Source organism: Talpa europaea (assembly GCF_964194135.1).
Source record: "Talpa europaea genome assembly, chromosome: 14".
Classification (NCBI taxonomy): Eukaryota; Metazoa; Chordata; class Mammalia; order Eulipotyphla; family Talpidae; genus Talpa; species Talpa europaea.
In genome coordinates this window covers 53,693,102-53,713,545 of record NC_140082.1, presented here as the reverse complement: position 1 = coordinate 53,713,545, position 20,444 = coordinate 53,693,102, and the positions used below count along the sequence as shown (strand labels likewise).

The 20,444-nt window shown below is 48.7% G+C and overlaps 1 gene segment (V, D, J or C); it reads left to right on the top strand.

Annotated features, from left to right (window-relative positions):
- Positions 1–1,034: 1,034 nt before the first annotated feature.
- The window catches only part of LOC311184174 (immunoglobulin lambda variable 3-25-like), a 120,554-nt gene continuing 101,144 nt past the window's right edge, over positions 1,035–20,444 (top strand). The window contains exons 1-2 of the V gene segment in view: positions 1,035–1,080; positions 1,242–1,394.

Sequence of the window (20,444 nt, the reverse complement as noted above, 5' to 3'; positions counted from 1 at the left end):
CCCAGGACCAGAGGTGGAGGAAATGCAGGTTTTGCTTCTTTGAGACCTGCAAGTTCTTTCCAGAGTTGTGGTTAATTTCACACCATCCCTCAGGTGTGAAGGCCCCACTTCTCCTGACCCCACTAGCATTTGGGGTCCCTACTTTCTACTTTGCCTATCTGACAGCACATTGGGACACCCTCTCATCAGGTCACATTGGCATTTCCCAAAAAGTATGACAAGCTCCTGCTCCTGGTTCCCACCATCCTACATCCTCTGCACACATGTGTTGGTCCCGCTCAGTCTCCTGTCATCAGTGGTTGTGTCTTCACTGGGTGTGATCACATTTCCTAGCATCCTCTCTGCACTCGCTGGTCATTGGAGATGTCTTTGCTAATCTTTTCTCTTGCTTGCTGCTTGTTTCTTTTATCTGTGGAGGAGGTTTTATAAAACAAAAGATTGGAGTTTTGATGAGGTCAGTCTATTCATCTTCCTTTCATACATCACGCGTCTGGTGTCATCAAAATACCATTACTTACACTTTCATTCAAGCTGTGTCTCCTGTATACACCTTAAACATACACAAGAGCTATTGCCTGAAGTTACATGACTGACTTCCCTGTGTGGGGATGGTATTGGGCCTCTCACCCTCTGTCCCCACAGCTCCCTCCTCTAGTGCAAATTCCACCCCACGTGTGTTCTCCTCACTAGAGAGAGTGATGAGGGTTGTCCCAAACCAGTGGCATGGTCCAGGGTACATATGGAAGTGTGTGTGTGTGTGTGTGTGTGTGTGTGAGTGTGTGTGAGAGCATGTGCTGTGTGCACAGGAAGCACTATCTCACAAGCTACACACAGGTCTTAGAATCTATACTACAGACCAGGCACTAGGTTGCACTTCACAGTCTTCTATGGGCTGAGCTCCGTCTGTTCTTCAGAGCCCCTAGCAAGGCCACAGGGAGGTAGGAAGTAGATTTGCATGCCACCCGAGGATAAGAGAGGCCCTGAGCATCCATCCCAGCTGCAGGCTTAGAAGCTGATCCTGCTACATCTGCACCATGGCCTGGAGCCCTCTCCTGCTCCCCCTCCTCATTATCTGCACAGGTACGGGCCTTCGGGATCAGAATACAAAGAATCCAGGGAGCAACATGGCCTGGTCTTTAGCTCAGCACAGAGAATGCAGCAGGGACAGCAAAGAAACCAAGGAGCAGCCTGGGAATGACCCTCACACTCACACTTACCTCTCTTCTCCTCTCCTCTTGCAGGTTCAGTGGTCATTGCTGAGCTGAGTCAACCACAGTCAGTCTCTGTGGCTTTGGGACAGACGGCCACGATCACCTGCCGAGGAACAGATGGTGATGCTACCTGGTACCAGCAAAAGCCCGGCCAGGCCCCTGTGCTGCTTATTCGTGTTGGTGGTAGATATCTTCAGAAACCTTCAGGGATCCCTGACCGATTCTCTGGCTCCGCCATAGGCAGCACGGCCACCCTGACCATCCGCGGGGCCCAGGCTGAGGATGAGGCTGACTATTACTGTCAGTCAGAAGACAACAGTAATACTCATCCCACAGTGACATGGGGCCAAGGGGAAGTGAGACAAAAACCCTGTCCCCATCTGGGTCACACTCTCCTCCAGCCCCAGGAGGAGGAGACACAGGCAAGAGGAGGTGACCTGGGCTCAAAGTCCTTTGCCCCACCCCAATTCTCAGGCATTCTCTGCAGATGTGAGTCCTGAGTGGATTTGGGACTGCAGGATGGTCCTCCAGGTGTTTCCTTGACCACAGAGCTGTGGGGATTGAGGGCCAAGGTGGAAAGACTACGAGTGCAGAACACAAGGAACTGCAGAGACAGCTCTGGAGTTGAGCAAAGAATCTAAAGCACAGATGAGCACAGGGGTGAAGGAGGAAGGGTATGCACAGGAGGAATATCCTCCCTGAGCCATCAGCGGGAGCTCTTATATGGAGCTTGCAAACACACACACACACACACACACACAAGCAGGCATGCACACACACACATGCGCATATGCCCACACACACAAATCTGTGCACACACAGGCACACACAGTAATATTTGCTTGTTCCCTAGTCAGAAGAGACAGAACCTATTAAGGCATTTTTTGCCTGTCAGCAGCACTTTGCTCAGTGCAGTTGGGCAGCCTCAGGGCAGAGCTCCTGGAAGCCTCACCATGGCCTTGTTGTCCTTCTACCTCCTGCCCCTCAGGGTGTCCTCAAGTCATAACAGCCCAGACACTCAGGGGCCCCCCTCCCTGGTATATCCTGCCAATACACAGTCACGAAGGGCATCTGTCCAATCTCACTCATTATGATTCGTGAATCTTCTGTTCCAGGTCTCTGTGCTGTGCCTGTGCTGACCCAGCCTCCTTCTGCATCTGTCTCCCTGGGAGCCTCAGCCAAGCTCACCTGCACCCTGAAGAGAGAGTGCAGTACCTTCCCCATTGCATGGTATCAACAGCTGCCAGGGAGGGTCCCACGGAATGTGAAATATCTTACGAATGATGGAGGCCACAGCAAAGGACAGGGGATTCCTGATTGCTTCTCAGGCTCTGATTCAGGGGATGACCGCTACTTGACCGTCTCCAACATCCACTCTGAGGATGAGGCTGAATATCACTGCAGTTCTGTCTTTAATACAGGGCCATACGGTGATGCCACAGTGACACAAAGGGGAAGTGAGGCCAAAACCTCTCTCCCCCAGGGCTCTTCCCCATAGGGTCAGGATGAGCTACTCCCCATTACACTGAAGGACCCTAAAAATTTTACTCTTTTCCTTCAACCCAGTGTTTCTGACCTTCTCCCCAGACAGCAGGACCGAGAGGGACATGGGTCATCATTGAGGTCACATTGACTACACAGCATCTCTGTCCTCCCTCAGGCCTGTGGGGTGATTGATACTGAGCGCCGCCTCAGTGTCCCTCAGCCAATAAATGGAAACAGAGTTTGAGGAAAGGGAAAGTGGTTTAATTGATCACCAAATGAGAAGGCAGCAGACTCATGTCTGAGAGACAACCGTGCTGCTCTTTGGCAGAGTGCAGGGTGGTCACACAAAGGGAAAAAAAATGGGGTGATGGGCAAGGGTCTGCAAAGGGGAGGGGGAAGGGGTTTGCACAGAGACAGGTGGGCGCAGCTTGCTGTTTTGCCTGCTGTATTCCTTGGAATGCAAGAAGACAAATTGTCCAACAAGGGGAGAATTGCAAGGAATATGGGAAAGACAAACTTGTTCATGCTTATCTGAGAGACTGGTCATTTGCACCTGCATCATGATGCTGGGAAGGACAGGAAGGATCCACACCCTGAGTGATGTCAGGTGATGACTGACAGGATTGGCTCATTAAAGAGCAGGATAGCCAGGCCAGTTTCTGACAGGCAGAAACTATATTGGGCCCCTGGTTGAGGTTCACGGACCCAGAGTGGGAGTCAGTGAAGTCATGCCCATTGTAGGATGAGGGTTGTTGTTATAGGGTGAAGATGTTAGGCAGGGAAGCTGGGTTGGCAGGGAAGGAAGCAGGTTTAGGTGGAACAAAGTTGTTTGTCATGGAGCCGAGTTGTTTTTCTCCTGTTTATTTTTTTCAGTTTCCATTGGATGGTATCAGTGGTACTGGTTAGGGGCCATCTTGTTTTTTTCTAAGTGGGCTGCCTCAACCTGGCCCCTGCATTGACCTTTCAATGACCATGTCCCCAAGGGTCATAGCCCTGTAGCCACAGCTTGAGTAGGAGAAGAGTCTGGAGTCTCAGAGTTCCAAGGAATTGTAGGTAGGGAATGTTCTTACCACTTTTCAGGATTGAGGTTCAGCAGAAAACATTTGAACCCAGGAGAGGGTGATATGAGCGTTCTGAGAACCATGGAGCCTCTAGACTGGAGTCCAGTTGGGTATTGAGGTTGCTGTGAGGAGGTCTTCATCAGGACAAATAGGGGGCGCATTGTATTCTCTAATATGGTAGATACACAGCTGTTGGTGCATCAAATGGCTCCTCTCTGTCCACAGGACTTTGTAGGAACTGACAAAAATGCCTCACTGGGAGACCAGCAGCAGGGAAGTGGGAGAGTGGACGCTGATGTGGGAGAATTGGACACCACCATATGTCAGCTTTTGGGGGACCCATATCAACTGCAATTAGTCGTTGGGTAGCGTATTACTGGACTTGCAGATTCTCCACAGCAGACATAGTGACTAAGTGACCCTGGTCTCTAGGTGTGATCAGGGCTTAGTCAGAGGTGATCAGGCCTGGCCAAACAATGACACGTGTTGAAGGGGAAAATCCACCTGATTCCTGGGGCCTGGATGACTCCCACATGGGCAGGATAGAAGTGGGGGCTGGTGTCTGGGGAGGGGTGGTGGGATGCAGAGGAGGAGGACCTGGGTGGACATCAGGGTTCAGTCCTGGTAGTGACTGCTGACCCAGGGCTGCACAATCATGGGGCTCACAAATCCTCTTCCACACCCCCACCCCAATGACCAGTTGTTCTAACTGAGGATTTAATACTTTGTCCTAAACAAGATCACCAATGGACCCTCTACTAGTGGGTCTCCTCATCCTTCCATTGTAGAGGAGGAGCCACAGCACTGTAGGGATATATGTGAACACACTGCTACAACACAAAAACCATGCACACCCATGGCTTATGGGTAATATTTTGGAATAAAGTGACACAGTAGCCTTGTGTGCAGACAGACTGATGTAGAAGTGATGACATGAATGTGCAGGGGAGGCAGATGAAGTTCAGTACCTGTCCTGTTAGATGGTGACCAATTAGTGAGGGAGCTGCCACAGCCAAGACCAGGTCAGGAGGCCAAGTACAAAATAGACACAATTCTTATGGTCAAGAATATACAGGGTAAGAGGCAGTAGGAGACCACAGGCAGCTCTTGTCCTGGGAAGGTGACTACTGAGCAGTGTGGACAGTCGAGCTCACCTCCTCAACAAAAAATTATCCTCTCCCATTTGCTTCAAATTCTCATCCCCAGGTAGGCCTTTCACAAGCTATTCTGATGGAGATGCTTTACTTAATATGCTTACAGAACCCTGTCCCCCCTGCTATCCCTCAGCACAGGTCACTTCTCCTGACACATTTATCATGTGGAGACTCATTTTGAGGGTGTGACAATGTGCGAAGTTCTCAAGAAAGTATTGATGACTCTTCCCCAGGCATGCTGAGAACTCCCACGGAAATGGGAGAATTTTCTGTGGAACAGTACAGAAACCTGGATACCATGGACATTGCACCCCACTGTGACCCCAGAAATAGCAGTCAGGGGGACAGAGGTCTCAGGTGCCAAAGGATGGTTTGCTGCCTGGGAAATGGAGACAGTCTCCTGAGAGGAGGCTCAGACCCTTAGGGGAGGGAAGCACATGGAAGCAGGTTCATCCCTGGGGCCGCTGATGCCAGAGACAGAGGGTTCTGGAGGTAGTGACTGCAGCCACGTGAGAGCAGATATCTTTGAGTGACTATGTTAGTTTTCTTGGGTTAACTAACAGGGGGTTCACAAAAGAGACGTAGTAATTCACAATACTGAGGTTATCATCTGAGCTCAAGCTCACGCTGCAAAAAGTTTTTACCTTCACTCAGCTATGATCTTGCAGGAAGGGGAATGCAGACACCTGCAACAGTTGAAACCCCAAGATAACCAGCCCAGGGGGCTTCCTTGCAGTGACTGCACTGATGAAAGGCGGCAGGGTTCTCTGTAATGACCAGTACTTAGCCCAGGCAGGAGACTTAGCATCATAAGAAGACATGTGTCCTGTGCACCTGCATGAATGGGAAAGGGAAGGGTGACTCCCCACAACAACACTGTCATGCCTATTACTACAGGTGTGGTGCAGACAATCAAATGTCCATCCTGGGTAAAGGATAACAGACCTGGTATGTCATTATGTAGTGTGATGTTCAGCCATAAACTGGAATGAAGTCCTGCTATGTGCCACGGAAGAACCAAGAACTCAATGTGCAGAGAAGGAGTCACTCATGAGACCACAGATTGTAGGATTCCATTCGTTCCAGAATCCTGAATAGAGAAATGTATAGATACAGCAAAATACAGCATTACTTTATTACTGGGGTGCTTGGTGGTAAGAGCAAGAGATGAGGGGTGGGGTGATTTTTGGTAATGAAATATTGTTAATGGACTGAAATATTGTCAATTAGCACATTTCTATGGACACCACAATACATTGACTCTGCATGCCCACCTGTTGCAGTGCATGTGTGTTGGAACTACATCTCAACAACGCCATGTAAAAAAAAAAAAAAGGCACACTCATTTTAAATCACATGAGTGTGACTCAAAAATAAGATTCTCACCAGAGATAAGTTATAGTCCTTATTTTATTCCATAAAAATCCATCATGTGCAGATGATGTTGTACAAAAGTGTGAAGACTCCTTCCCGCTGTCATCTTGGGTGACTGTCAGGTGGGAAAATTCCCGACGCTCTAGGAAACGCCTCTACAGAGCCCTTTGTGGGGCTGCACCCGCTGTGTCTGTCATGCAGGTGAGGCATTATCCCTGGTCCCCCGGATAATGTGCAAATGTCAACTGTGCACATTTTATAAAGAAAACAGATCTTCCTCCAAGCACTGTGCTAACAAGCTCCAGAGCAGTTGTGGGATTTGTAGGGACTGAGATCACGGAGGGGAGGTGGAATCTTCCATGACTAAGGTGGCATCCACAATGATGACAGATTATTACATCTTCATCTCTTATCAACTACTAAAGCATGAGCAGGAGATTGAAGAAATTGTCTGCACTGCATCCCCAGGACCTGAGCAATCATCAGGGAAATTCCAGGACATGAAGAGACCACTCTAGCTCCTTCAGTCTGGACTGTTTTCTCCTGGGGTGAGTGACCAGCCCCAAAGACAGGTGGGAGCAGTGCCCATGTGCCTGAGCTGCAGCAGACACGGAGCAGCAGCGCCCCCTCAGGCAGCGGGAGCAACTGTCAGGGAGAAGCTGTCTCTATTTGTGGGCTCCAGACATGTCCCTTTGCCAGGATTTCCCCTCCCTCAGCCCAGGCTCTTTCTGGTTCACCCAGAACAGTGTCATTTCTGACCTTGGCCCTCCCAGGTCCTGCTCTTCCCAATTCTCCAAAGGTGAACGTGAGAACTTCACTCACCCTCTGTAATCATCTTCCCTTCTGGAATGAGTGCACCCCTTCCTTCTGTGTCAGCTTAAGTGAGGAAAGTCACCCATGGGACCCTAGAGATGTGACCCAGGACCAGAGGTGGGGGAAATGCAAAACCTTTTGCTTCTTCAGTGGCCTGCAAACACTTTCCAGAGTTGTGGTTAATTTCATACTATCCGTCAGGCATGAAGGCCCCACTTCTCACCCCACTAGCGTTTGGGTCCCTATTTTCTACTTCAGCCTATCTCACAGCACACGGGGACACCCTTTCATCAGGTCACACTGGCGTTTCCAGAGACACATGACAAGCTCCTCCTCCTGCTCCCACCGTCCTACATCCTCCTCACACGTGTGTTGGTCCCGCTCAGTCTGCTTTCCTCAGTGGTTGTGTCTTCACTGTGTGTGATCACATTTCCTAGTATCCTCTCTTCACTCACTGGTCATCGGAGATGTCTGTGGAATCTTTTCTCTTGCTTGCTGCTTGTTTCTTTTATCCTGTGGAGGAGGTTTATTAAAACAAAAGATAGGAGTTTTGATGAGGTCAGTGTATTCATCTTCCTTTCATACATCACGCTTCCGTTATTTACACTTTCAATCCCGCTGTGTCTCCTGTAGATTCTTTAAACATAAACAAGAGCTATTGCCTGAAGTTATGTGACTGAGCTCCTTTTGTGGGGATGGAATTGGGCCTCTCACCCTCTGTCCCCACAGCTCCCTCTGTAGTCTGCAAAGTCGACCCCACATGTGTTCTCCTCACTAGAGAGAGTGGTGATGGTCATCCCAAACCAGAGGAGTGGCCCAGGGTACAGATGGAAGTATGGGTGTGTGAGTGTGTGTGTGTGTGTGTGTGTGTGTGTGTTTGTGTGTGAGAGAGAGAGAGCATGTGCTGTGTGCACAGGAATCACTGTCTCTCAAGCCACACAGGCTTTAGAACCTCTAGTACAGACCAGGCACTAGGTTACAATTCATAGTCTTCTATGAGCTGAGCTCTGTCTGTTCTTCAGAGCCACTTGCAAGGCCACAGGGAAGTAGGAAGTAGATTTGCATGCCACCTCAGGATAAGAGGCCCTGAGCACCCATCCCTGCTGCAGACTAGAAGCTGATCCTGCAACATCTCTACCATGGCCTGGAGCCCTCTCCTGCTCCCCATCCTCATTATCTGTACAGGTGATGCCTTAGGGATCAGCCTACAAGAAACCAGGAATCAGTCTGGCCTGACCTTCAGCTTAGCACAGGGGATGCAGCAGGGGCTGTGTCCTCTGGGAATGACCCTCATCCTCACACTCACCTCACTTCTCCTCTCCTCTTGCAGGTTCAGTGGTCACTGCTGAGCTGAGACAACCACAGTCAGTCTTTGTGGCCTTGGGATAGATGGCAATGATCACCTGCCAAGGAATAAACACTGCTACTCATTGGTTCCAGCACAAGCCTGGCCAGGCCCCTGTGTTGCTCATTGGTGTTAGTGGTGATAATGTTCACAGGCCTTCAGGGATCCCTGCCCGATTCTCAGGCTTCACCTCTGGCAGCACGGCCCCTCTGACCATCAGCAGGGCCCAGGCTGAGGATGAGGCTGACTATTACTGCCTGTCACTTAACAGCAGTTACAATCTTCCACAGTGACATGGGCCCATGAGGAAGTGAGACAAAAACCCCTTCCTCGTCTGGGTCACACTCTCCTCCAGCCCCAGGAGGATGAGACACAGGCAAGAGGAGGAGGTGACCCGGGTCCCAAGTCCTTTGCCCCACCCCACCTCTCAGGCACTCTCTGCAGATGTGAGTCCTGAGTGGATTTGGGACTGCAGGAAGGAGCTCCAGGTGTTTCCTTGACCACAGAGTTGTGGGGATTGAGGACCAAGGTGGAAAGACTAAGAGGGCAGAGACGGACAAAGTGCAGATGTTTCTGCTCTGTCTCGTGCTGTACAGTGCAGAGCAGAGACAGTGCAGAGCAACAGCTCTGGAGTTAAGCAATGATTCTAAAGTACAGGTGAGCACAGGGGTGAGGGAGGAACAGGATGGGCAGGAGGAATAACATCCCTGAGACATCAGAGGGAGCTTCTTGCATGGATTGTGCACACACACACATGCACACATGCACATGGGCACACACACACCTGCACACACATAGGCACACAAGGTCATATTTGGTTGTAGCCTGGTCAGAAGAGACAGATCCTAGTAAGGCATTGGTTGCCTGTCAGGAGCTCTTTGCTCACTAGCAGGAAAATTTGTCCAAACTTTAGGCTGATCTGGTGCCTCAGAAGGGAGTAAAAAAGCAAGTTGAGAGCAAGGATGGAATGTGTCCAGGGAATTTAAGAAACAACTAAAAAAACAGTCATATATACAGGTCTCCAGTATCTAGCATGGGACATTGCACAAATTTGGCATTTATCAAAAATTTTCTGTGAGGATTTAGGAATATATTGGTCTGAAATACAAATGTCAATGAGCCCATCCTGACAGTGAAATGTTCTGGATGTCATGTATCTAGATACGGAGACTATTATCATGACAATGTTCCCTTGTTCTGAGTTTAGCAGATGAGGGAACATGCTCAATAAGACACGGGTCACATTAAAATATGAGCAAAATTGACATTCTAGCAATAAACATGATACTTTCTGTGACTTAACAATACAATGGAAGACATTGGTAGAAAATTGCTGATGCAAATGTAAAGATTACTGAACTTTATGATGTAACCATCTAACACATTGTTTGATACTGAGAGAAAAGAAAAGTGAAAAAACGACCAGTTATCTGGGGTACAGGAGAACATCATTGTCCAAATGTGTGTAACGATGGCACTAGGGAGAAATCGGGGAAGGAATGGAGGCTGGAACAAATATCTGGAAAAAGAAAATATACTTGAGAAAACACCAAATATTTTACAAAACATATCAAATTTGGTAAAAACTATTAATACACAGAGCTTGGTTTTCAGCAAACCAAGAGCTAAAGGGAAAAGAGGAGCACAGCTCTACCCACGCCGGAAGGAACAGTTTAGGGAGAGACTCCCCAGTGGAGACCCGGAAAGACTCATCTGCACAGGGACAAACACGAGAACAGAATCCTCACAACAACAATGCAGCATGAGACAGAGCAGAAAAATGTGGAAGCTTCTAAATGAGAAAAACCCTGAGCATCTGTCCCTGCAGCTGCTCTCACAGAGGCCAGGGGAGTGGCGGGTCCCATGAAGCAGGGCTCATGAGGGGAAGGACAGCTCCACTCCCCATGCAAATCCGGTTCCTGAGGCTCCAGCAATGAGGGAATGTTGTAACATGCGTCCACACTGATCCCCTTTACAAGACAAAACTTTTGGTACAATTACAAATTTCAACATGGGTGTCAGCACCAACACTTGTATTATGCATCAGTGGACAGAATGACAAGGGTTCTTGAGAATCACTTCAATTGTGGTGCAGAATCTCTTTCAGAGAGAAGGTCAGTCCTGTAAATCTCATGAAAAATTTTTTTACAATTTTTTTTAAAGCTTATGTATTTATGCATAAAAGAGCTGGTGTACAGGCCAGAGATGTGGAGGGTGAGAGGATTCACCAGAGACAGAGTGGGGAACAGAACATGCAGACTGACTGAAATACACTGCTGAGGGAGCAGTGGGCAAGATAAAAGAGGTCTGCCACGCCATGTGTATTGCTCCCCGACCATCTGGGGAGCAAATTCGTGCTGCAAAGTCTGCATATCTCTTCATATGCAGTGCTTAACCAATGCACCACCAGGGAGGCCCGATTTTGGAATTGATCTAGATGGAGTCTGATCATTAGGAAATGTTTCTGAAGTCCGATGACATGTCCTTCTCCATGGAGAGATATTAGTCAAAGTCCCAAGCTCAGGTCACTTCAGGAAAGTCCGATCTCCCAGGATGGTGCTAATGCCCGGTGTCATGCTGCACTGAGACCCAGAAGGGACAGGTGATGCCTGGCCCTGGGGAGCCAGCAGCCCCTGGGAGACTCTGAGGTGCACGTGGAGGGGAGGAGGCATCAGGGGATGGTGTGGGGTGGTTGGCTGGGAGAAGGATGGATGGGCCTGAGGCCTTGGCCCTGTCCAGTCTCAGTCACCTCTTTACACACAACTGGGAGGGGCAGCACATCAGGGGTGTCTATGCTCATGGGCAGAGGGGCCTCTCAGGGGGTCCAGGTGCAGCGTCTCAGCATGTGTCAGTGAGTCACATTGTACATTTTCAGCAGCAGGAGCCTGAGGACAAATACATTTGTTCAGGACATTAGGGGAAAATGCTCACATCACTGGCTATACCTTAGAACAAATGCTCCCATGTCTATCTGACAGTCTCCAAAAGCCAAGACCTTGACTCCTTGAGAAGGATCCTCATCCTAAAATATCAGGAAAGGAAGCTGACATGCATAGCTTAGCCAAGGTCTCAGGTCCCCTTGTCCTGTCTCACAGAATCTGTGTTTTCTGAAACAGAGGGAGCAGATGAGGGTCCCCACCCCTGTGTAAGACAGATTCACATTTGATGGGAATCAGATTATAGCACCGTGAGCATTTGAGTGTTCACTGCATAGATGCAGGGAGGACAGACCCCTGAATAAAGAAGCTGGGTCCTGACAGGACAGGCCTGGAGGCCTGGCATGAAGGAAGGAGGAAAACATGATGCCCATTGAGCGGAGGGCAGGAGGTTGAATAATGTTCTCTGAGGTAGGAATTATAACCTATCAGTTACTTCCTATTAATTCCCTATAATTGCTCCGACTCCTTCCCTTCCTTCAGGAAACCCTGACACCCAGACTACTGCGGCTGGCTCGCAACACTACTTAGTCCACACACTGGGCTGTGCTCAAGTGCCCTGGGCATGACTGATGCTCCCTTTGAAGACACTTCTGCTGTACAACCAACTCCTCAACGAAACCCACACCTGTTCCTTCTTCTGACTTCAGGAAATCACCAGCTTGAGGCCCTTAGGCTCAGGGCTCAGACAAGACTAAGACACACACCCTGGGGACTGGAGAGAGATTTGTATTGGCTGCCCCGCCTCCTGGAGCTGCAGACAGAGAGGATAAGACAGGAGTCTGGGGAGGCCAGTGCAGCTGGGCAGCCTCAGGGCAGAGCTCCTGGAAGCCTCCACTATGGCCTGGGTGTCTTTCTGTTAGGGGTAAAGGATGTCCTAAAGCTAATTCCATACAGGTTTGTGGACTCCACCCCCACTCCAGACCAAAGCCAAAAAAAACACTGGGAACTCCAAATCCCATCACCACCAAAGGGAAGGTTGATGGGACCTGAGGGTGGGGTTAAGTAGCCAGGTTTGGTATAAAGCCAGACATGTGGGCTTTGGAGGGGTCCCACATTTTGACTCTCCACCAGCTCGCAGCGTTCGACCAGCTCTGAGAGTGACTTTGGGTTTCCAGGTCAGCGGATCGGGTAGGATGTGTTAAAGACTTTATTTCCCTATTTTCTCCCTGAGTTGTACATTTCCTTAATTCCCTTTCCCTTGTAAATAAACCTTTTATTAACCTTTTGTGTGTGCCTGTGGTGGAGTATTAATAAGTCCCTTTTAAGCGCGCAGGTGAGGACCCACAGCCAGGGGTTGCTCTATAACAAACTGAGGAGAGACTTACGGAGAACAGGCAGAAGAAAAAAACGAGGATATTTGATGCCGTGCTGCTCTTTGGGAGAGTGCAGGGATAGTCACACAAAAGGGAAAAAGAGGGAGAGATGGGCAATTGTCTGTAAAGGGGAGGTGGAATCTTCAAGAAGGAATGAAAAGAATCAGGACTACAACTACATAGATGAGATGCTATTGCTGAAATCTGTTAAAAAGTCATGCTACTGTCTAAAGCAAAAGGCACTGACCATGTATGTTGGCATTTATAATGCACATAACAGTAAATTGCGGGAAAATTGTAGCAAAATGAGTGAAAATTAAATGATGGTTACGTGGACCGTACACTCTATGTGACATGATGTAATATCATATAAATTAAATTGTAAATTATAATTATAAGATGATTACAGTTAACAACAAAAACAGGGCACAGATAAATTGGAATCATAATGCTATTCAATTACATGGAAGCATATAAAGGAAAAAGCAAAAAAAAAAAGATGAGAAATTTTTTAAAATAATACTATGACATGTTGTATTGAAACATGGTGTATTGAAACATGGTGTATTGAAAATACGTTAACATCCACTTTCATTGTAAATAATCAAATATCACAATTGAGAGCAGAGGCTATCAATTGAATTGAAAAGCTATACCGAAGTATGGGCTGCGAGAATATATCAACAGTAAATACAAAGACAGACAGCTAAGCGCCAATTCAGACGAGGCTGAGGTAGAAACCCTTCAACATGAACTCTGAGAAATTTATGGTGATAAAAACCCTGGTAAATAATCACGAGGGGTGAGTGCAACTGAGTTTCAGGTCAGGAAGCACCATTGGCCTCTGGTAATCAGCCTGCCCTTGCCGAGGGGCGGGGGTCTTCTTCCTGAACCTGAGCTGACATGAAGGCAGGGGCCTCTAGAGCATCACTCAGGTTCCAGACTTCAAATCTGCAAATGAACAAATGCCCCAGCTAGGGCACTTGACAAGTGGGATGTGCTTCAAAAAACTGACATGGCCTGCCCCGCTGTGGCCCGTATTCTATCTTGCTATGCTCTGCCAGGAGGTCAGGACATCGCAGCTAGCACAGGGGAGGGCTGGAATCTGTTCAACACTCTCTCCTTGGACAGGGGCTCTGGGGTGACTGACAAAGAGGTTCCTGGGATGAGCTCTCCTCTGACAGAAGGGGCAGCAGAGCTGCAGGCAGGAGCCCCAGGACAAAGCTGGCTGCCCAGGAGCCTCAGTAGGACCAACCTGCCCCGGGGTCTGGAAACCAGAACAGCTTCAGAGGAACTCAGCACAGCCAGGCCTTCCCCAGACTGCAGTGACCATATTCTGAGGGTGAGAATCACAGTGTGCTGCCAGGACACTGATACGATCAGGATCCAGGGGACATCACCTGGGAAATGAGTCATAGAACCTGTGCCCAGGGAGCTTACCCTCTGTGCTGGCACATCAGGGGCACCCTCACCACTCTTCCTGCCTCTCCATTCTCCAGGCTGACTGTGAGCTCAGGCTGCACCTACTTTACTCAGGAGGGGCAGGCCCACTTTTTGGGACACCCTGGGCCCTGGATGGAGAACTCTGGCCACAGTTAAGAGACCCTCTCCAGAGTGAAGTGATTCTCCCACCTCTGGTCACATTTTGGAAACGGGCTGTCCCTGTTCATTGAATTAAGGATCCACATGCCCTGGGTACCCCTGACTATTCAATCCCCAGATTTCTCCCTCTGTGCAAAGACCATGACCCTGGGGAACTTCAGAGACCATGGAGCCAAAACAGTGTCTTAGCTAGGTCTGGATTTCAAAAGTCTCCATCTTATACAAGGGCACCATGGCCTGGAGCACTCTCTTGCTCCCTCTCCTCATTATCTGCACAGCTGCTGGCCCTAGGGATCAGCCTACTCAGACACCAGGGAGCAGTCTGGCCTGACATTCAGCTCAGCACAGGGGATGCAGCACAGGCTGTGCCCTCTGGGAATGACCCTCATCCTCACACTCACCTCTCTTCTCCTCTCCTCTTGCAGGTTCAGTGGTCACTGCTGAGCTGAGTCAACCACAGTCAGTCTCTGTGGCCTTGGAACAGACGGCCACGATCACCTGCCAAGGAATAGACAATAATGCTAGCTGGCACTAGCAGAAGCCCGGCCAGGCCCTTGTGCTGCTCATTGATGCTGATGCTGACAGGGCTTCAGGGATCCCTGCCTGATTCTCAGGCTCCAGCTCGGGGAGCACGGCCACCCTGACCATCAGTGGGGCTCAGGCTGAGGATGAGGCTGACTATTACTGCCTCTCCCCAGACAGCAGTTATTATCATCCACAGTGACATGGGGCCATGGGGAAGTGAGGCATAAACCCCGTCCCCATCTGGGTCTCTCTCTCCTCCAGCCCCAGAAGGATGGAGGCACAGGCAAAAGCATTCTGACCCAAGTTCCACTCTTGCCCCTCCACCACTTCTCAGACATTCTTCGCAGATGTGAGTCCTGAATGGATTTAGGACTGCAGGAATGGGCTCTGTTGTGTGCCCTTGACCACAGTAGTTATGGAGCAAGGTGGAAAGAGTGAGAGTGCAGAGCTCGAGAAACTGCAGAGACAGCTCTGGAGTTGAGCAGAGATTGTAAGAGAGGTGACAAGCACAGGCGTGAGCGAGAAAAAGGATGGGCAGGAGGAATAAACACCCCGAAACAACACAGGAGCTTCTTGCATGAAATACACACACACACACATACATCCCATGCACACACACACCATGCACACACACAGCCACAGGCACACACAGTCATATATGCCTGTGCCTGATCAGAAGAGAAAGGTCCTAGTAAGGCATTGGTTGACTGTCAGGAGCGCTTTGCTCAGTATTGGGAAAATTTGCTCACACTTTAGACTTATCTAGTGACTCTTAAAGAGAGTAAAAATTGAGTTGGGGTAAGGATTGAATGTGTCCAATAAATTTACAGAAATAAAATGTAAAAAAAAAATTATATCATAGAGATAAATACAGGTCTGGAGTATATAACAAGGGACATTGCACAAAATAGCCGGTGAAGAATTAGGAATGTATTTGCCCTAATAATACAAAACTCAATGAGCCCATCCTGGGCTTACCTGACGGTCCTCTGAAGCAGAGACCTAGACTTCATTGGAAAGGATCCTCATCCTAAAATATCAGGAAAGGAGCCTGACATGTAAATCCTGACCAAGGTCTCAGGTCCCCTTGTCCTGTCACAGAGAGAGCAGATGAGGGTCCCTACCTCTGTGAACAGACATTTGACAGGGAATCAGATTCCAGCTCCGTGAACAGCTGAGAGTTCACTGCATAGACGCAGGGAGGACAGACTCCTGAATAGAGAAACTGCGGTCCATGCCAGGAGGCCTGTCATGAGGGAATGAGGAAAACATGATGCCCAGTGAGGGGAGGACAGGAGGGTGAATTATGGGCTCTGAGTGGGAATTCTAGCCTACCCATTACTTCTTGAGTATTTAGAGAAAGTCACTTACACTCACCAGTTTCCTCTTTTAGTAGACAAGAGCAGACGGTTATTCCGAGTGTCTGGTGAAAGGCCCATGTCACACTCACCCAGGGCCTGGTCTCCATCAGGCTCAGAAGCAGTCATGCTGGTGACTGTCAGCACATGCAGGATGACATTCATCCTGGGAACCAGGGGGCGTTATGGTCCTGGCTTGAGGCCACAAACCAGTCCAGACACAGGGCTGTGCTCAAGTGCACTGGGCATGACTGATGCTCCCTTTGAAGACACTTCTGCTATTAAATCAACTCCCACAATGTCCCACACCTGGTCCTTCTTCTGACCTCAGGAAATCAGATGCTTGAGGCCCTTCGGCTCAGGACCAGGACAAGACAGAGACACACTCGCTGGGGACTAGGGAGAGATTTGCTTTGGCTGCCCCGCCTCATTGCACTACAGACAGAGAGGATAACACAGAAGCATGGAGAGGCCAGTGCAGCTGGGCAGCCTCAGGCCAGAGCTCCTGGAAGCTTCCACCAAGGCTTGGGTTTCCTTCTACCTCCTGCCCCTCATGGTCTCCACAAGACAGATTAGCTCAGATACTCAGGGTTCCCCCTTCACAGTATTTCCTACCATGCACAGTCCTTAGGGATTTCTGTCCATTGTCATTCAGCATGGTTCTTGCATTTTCTATTCCAGGTCTCTTTGTTGTGCCTGTGCTGACCCAGCCCCCTTCTGCATCTGCCTCCCTGAGTCCATCAGTGAAACTCACCTGCACCCTGAACAGAGTGTTCTGTACATTCCCCATTGCATGGTATCAACAGGTGCCAGGGAGGGTCCCACGGAATGTGATATATCTTAGGAATGATGGAGGCCATAGCAAAGGACAGGGGATTCCTGATCTTTTCTCAGGCTCTGGCTCAGGGGCTGACCGCTACTTGATCATCTCCAACATCCAGGCTGAGGACGAGGCTGAATATCACTGTAGTGCTGACTTTATTAAAGGGCATATGGTGACACCACCGTGACACAAAGGGGAAGTGAGGCCAAAACCTCCCTCCCCCAGGGCTCTTCCCCACATGGTCAGGGTAAGCTACTCCCCAATTCACTCAGGACCCTAAGAATTTTTCTCTTTTCCTTCAACCCTGTAGTTCTGAACTTCTCCCCAGACAGCAAGATGAAGAGGGACACGACTCATCTTTGAGGTCACTTTGACAATACAGCATCTGTGCCTCTCTCAGTCGCTGTGGGGTGATTGCCACCGAACACCGCCTAGTGTCTCTCAGCCTTAAATGGAAACAGAGTTTGAGGAAAGGGAAAGTGGTTTAATTGATCACCAAATGAGAAGGCAGCAGACTCAGTGAAGTTGGGCCCATTGTCAGGAGGAGGGTTGTTTTTATAGGGTGAGGAGAGGTTAGGCAGGAAAACTGGGTTGGCAGGGAAGGAAGCAGGTTTAGGTGGAACAAAAGTTGTTTCTCATGGAGCCGAGTTGTTTTTCTCCTGTTTATTGCTTCAGTTTCCATTGGATGGTATCAGTGGTACTAGTTCAGGGCCATCTTGTTTTTTTCTAAGTGGGATCCCTCATTCCTGGCCCCTGCATGGGCATGTCAATGGCATTGTCCCCAAGGGTCACAGCCCTGTGGCCATAGCTGGAATAGGAGAAGAGTCTGGAGCCTCAGAGTTCTAGGGAATTGTATGCAGGGAGTGTCTTACCACTTTTCAGGATTGAGGTTCAGCAGAAACATTTGATCCCAGGGGAGGGTGATCTGTGAGTCTGAGGACCAAGGCGGCTCCAGTCAGGAGTCCAGGTGGGTATAAGGGTACCTGTGAGGAAGTCTTAATCAGGACAAATAGGGGGCACATTGGGGTCTCTAATGTGGTAGATTTTCAGCTATTGGTGTATCAAATTGCTCCACATCTGCCCACAGGACTTTCTAGGATCCGACAAAAATGCCTCACTGGGAGACCAGCAGCAGGGATGCTCAAATATAATTGTTCAGGACATTAGGAGAACGTGGACACATCACTGGCTATACCTTAGAACAAATGCTCCTGTGCCTACCTGACAGTTCTCCAAAAGCCAAGGCCTTGACCTCCTTGGGAAGGAACCTCATCCTAAAATATCAGGAAAGGAACCTGACAGCAGAGCCTAGCCAAGGTCTCAGGAGAGGTGATTCCTGATAGCTTCTCAGGCTGCGGCACAGGGGCTGACCACCACTTGACCATCTCCAACATCCAGGCTGAGGACGAGGCTGAATATCACTGTAGTGCTGACTTTAATACAGGGCCATAAGTTGACGCCACAGTGACACAAAGGGGAAGTGATGTCAAAACCTCCCTCCCCCAGGGCTCTTCTCCACATGGTCAGGTTTAGTTACTCCCCATTTCACTGCAGGACCCTAAGAATTTTACTCTTCTCCTTCAACCCTGTGGTTCTGACCTTCTCTCCAGACAGCAGGACCGAGAGGACATGGGTCATCATTGAGCTCACTTAGACAACACAGCATCTCTGACCTCCCTCAGGCCTGTGGGGGTGATTGATACTGAACACAGCTTCATGTCCCTCAGCCAATAAATGGAAACCGAGTTTGAGAAAAGGGAAAGTGTTTTAATTGATCACCAAATGAGAAAGCAGCAGACTCATGTCTGAGAGACAACCGCTTGGCAGAGTGCAGGGATAGTCATACAAAGGGAAAAAATGGGGGTGATGGGCAAGGGTCTGCAAAGGGGAGGGGGAAGTGGTTGGCACAGAGACAGGTGGGCACCAGCTTGCTTTTTTCCCTGCCATATTCCTTGGAACACAAGAAGATAAATTTTCAAACAAGGGGAGAATTGCAAGAAGTATGGGAAAGTCCAACTTGTTCATGCTGATCTGAGAGACTGGTCATTTGTAACTGCATGCTGGGAGGGCCAGGAAGGATCTGTTATAAGGCAGTCCCAATATAAAATGGGTTGCCTGGCTGTGGGCCCTCACCCACGTGCTTAAAAGGGACTTAATACTCCACTGCAGGCACACACAAAAGGTTAATAAAAGGTTTATTTACAAGGGAAGGGGTATGAGGAAATGTAGAACTCAGGGAGAAAAAGTGGGAGATAAAGTCTTAAATGCATCCTACCCGTTCCACTGACCTGGAAACCCAAATGGCACTCTGAGAGCTGGCAGTGAGCCAAGAGCCTTGAAGCCAAGAAACGAGAGAGCCCATGACCCCAAGGACCATGTGTCTAGTTTTTGTAGCAAACCTGGCTGCTTAACTCCACCATCAGGTCCCAGTAATCTTTCCTTTGGTGGTGATGGGATTTGTCTTTCCCAATGTCCTGAAGGCTTTGGTCTGGAGTGGGGGTGGAGTCCACAAAGCCTGCATGGAATTAGCTGAGGACATCCTTTCCCACTAACAATTCCCACCTTTCATATTTTGCCACCATTTCCATGGTGATGAAGATCAAATATACGGATGCTGGGGTCCAGTCTCAGATGAAAATGTTTCAGGGTTCCAGTATGAAAGAAAACCAGTCTCTCCAGGTATTCCATTGTGAAAAGTGAAAGTCCTCCATTCCTGGAAAAACAGTTCATTAGTCCAAGCCAAATATATATATACATATATTTTTTTTTTTCTGGAGGCATTAGCCAAAATAAGACAGCAAATATGTCAAAACCACAGGAAAAACAATCTTAAAATTTGTTCAACTTATGTAAAAAAATTCTCTCAACCATGATCCCAATTTTTTGAACAGCATAGCAAAAGTTTACAAACTAAATGTACTTTTAAACCACATTACCTATTTTTGCATAAAATCACAGGGCAGAATTACTAAACAGCAATTTTAATTGGCTTTGTAGGAATCCTCCATGGAGGATCAGAGCAAACTATTGACATCCGGTCCATGTATGATTCAAGGACAAAGTTGGTCTCATCAGACTCCACCTTGCCTTTCCTCTTCTCGAAGGTACCAGGACTTTTTCATTTTCTGGGTTTTCCAGTCCTGTCAATGGAGGCAAGCTTCCTCACCTTCTTTGGTGGTCTCTCGAACCCTAAGAACAAAGCAACAGGTTCTCCTCTTCTTGGTTCAGCTGTGTTGCAACTTCCTGGAAGAACTCCTCTCAAAGCCACACAATGAAACTCATATATAGTTTTTTAGTTTAAGCAGACAAAATCCTTATGGAAGTTATACAAAAACAGACTCTGAGATAAGTAGTAAAAAAAATTACTACCACTATTTTTATGCTGTGTTGGTATCAAGGAGAGAGAAAATGTGAACACAAGTTAGCTCTGCTGAAAAAAAA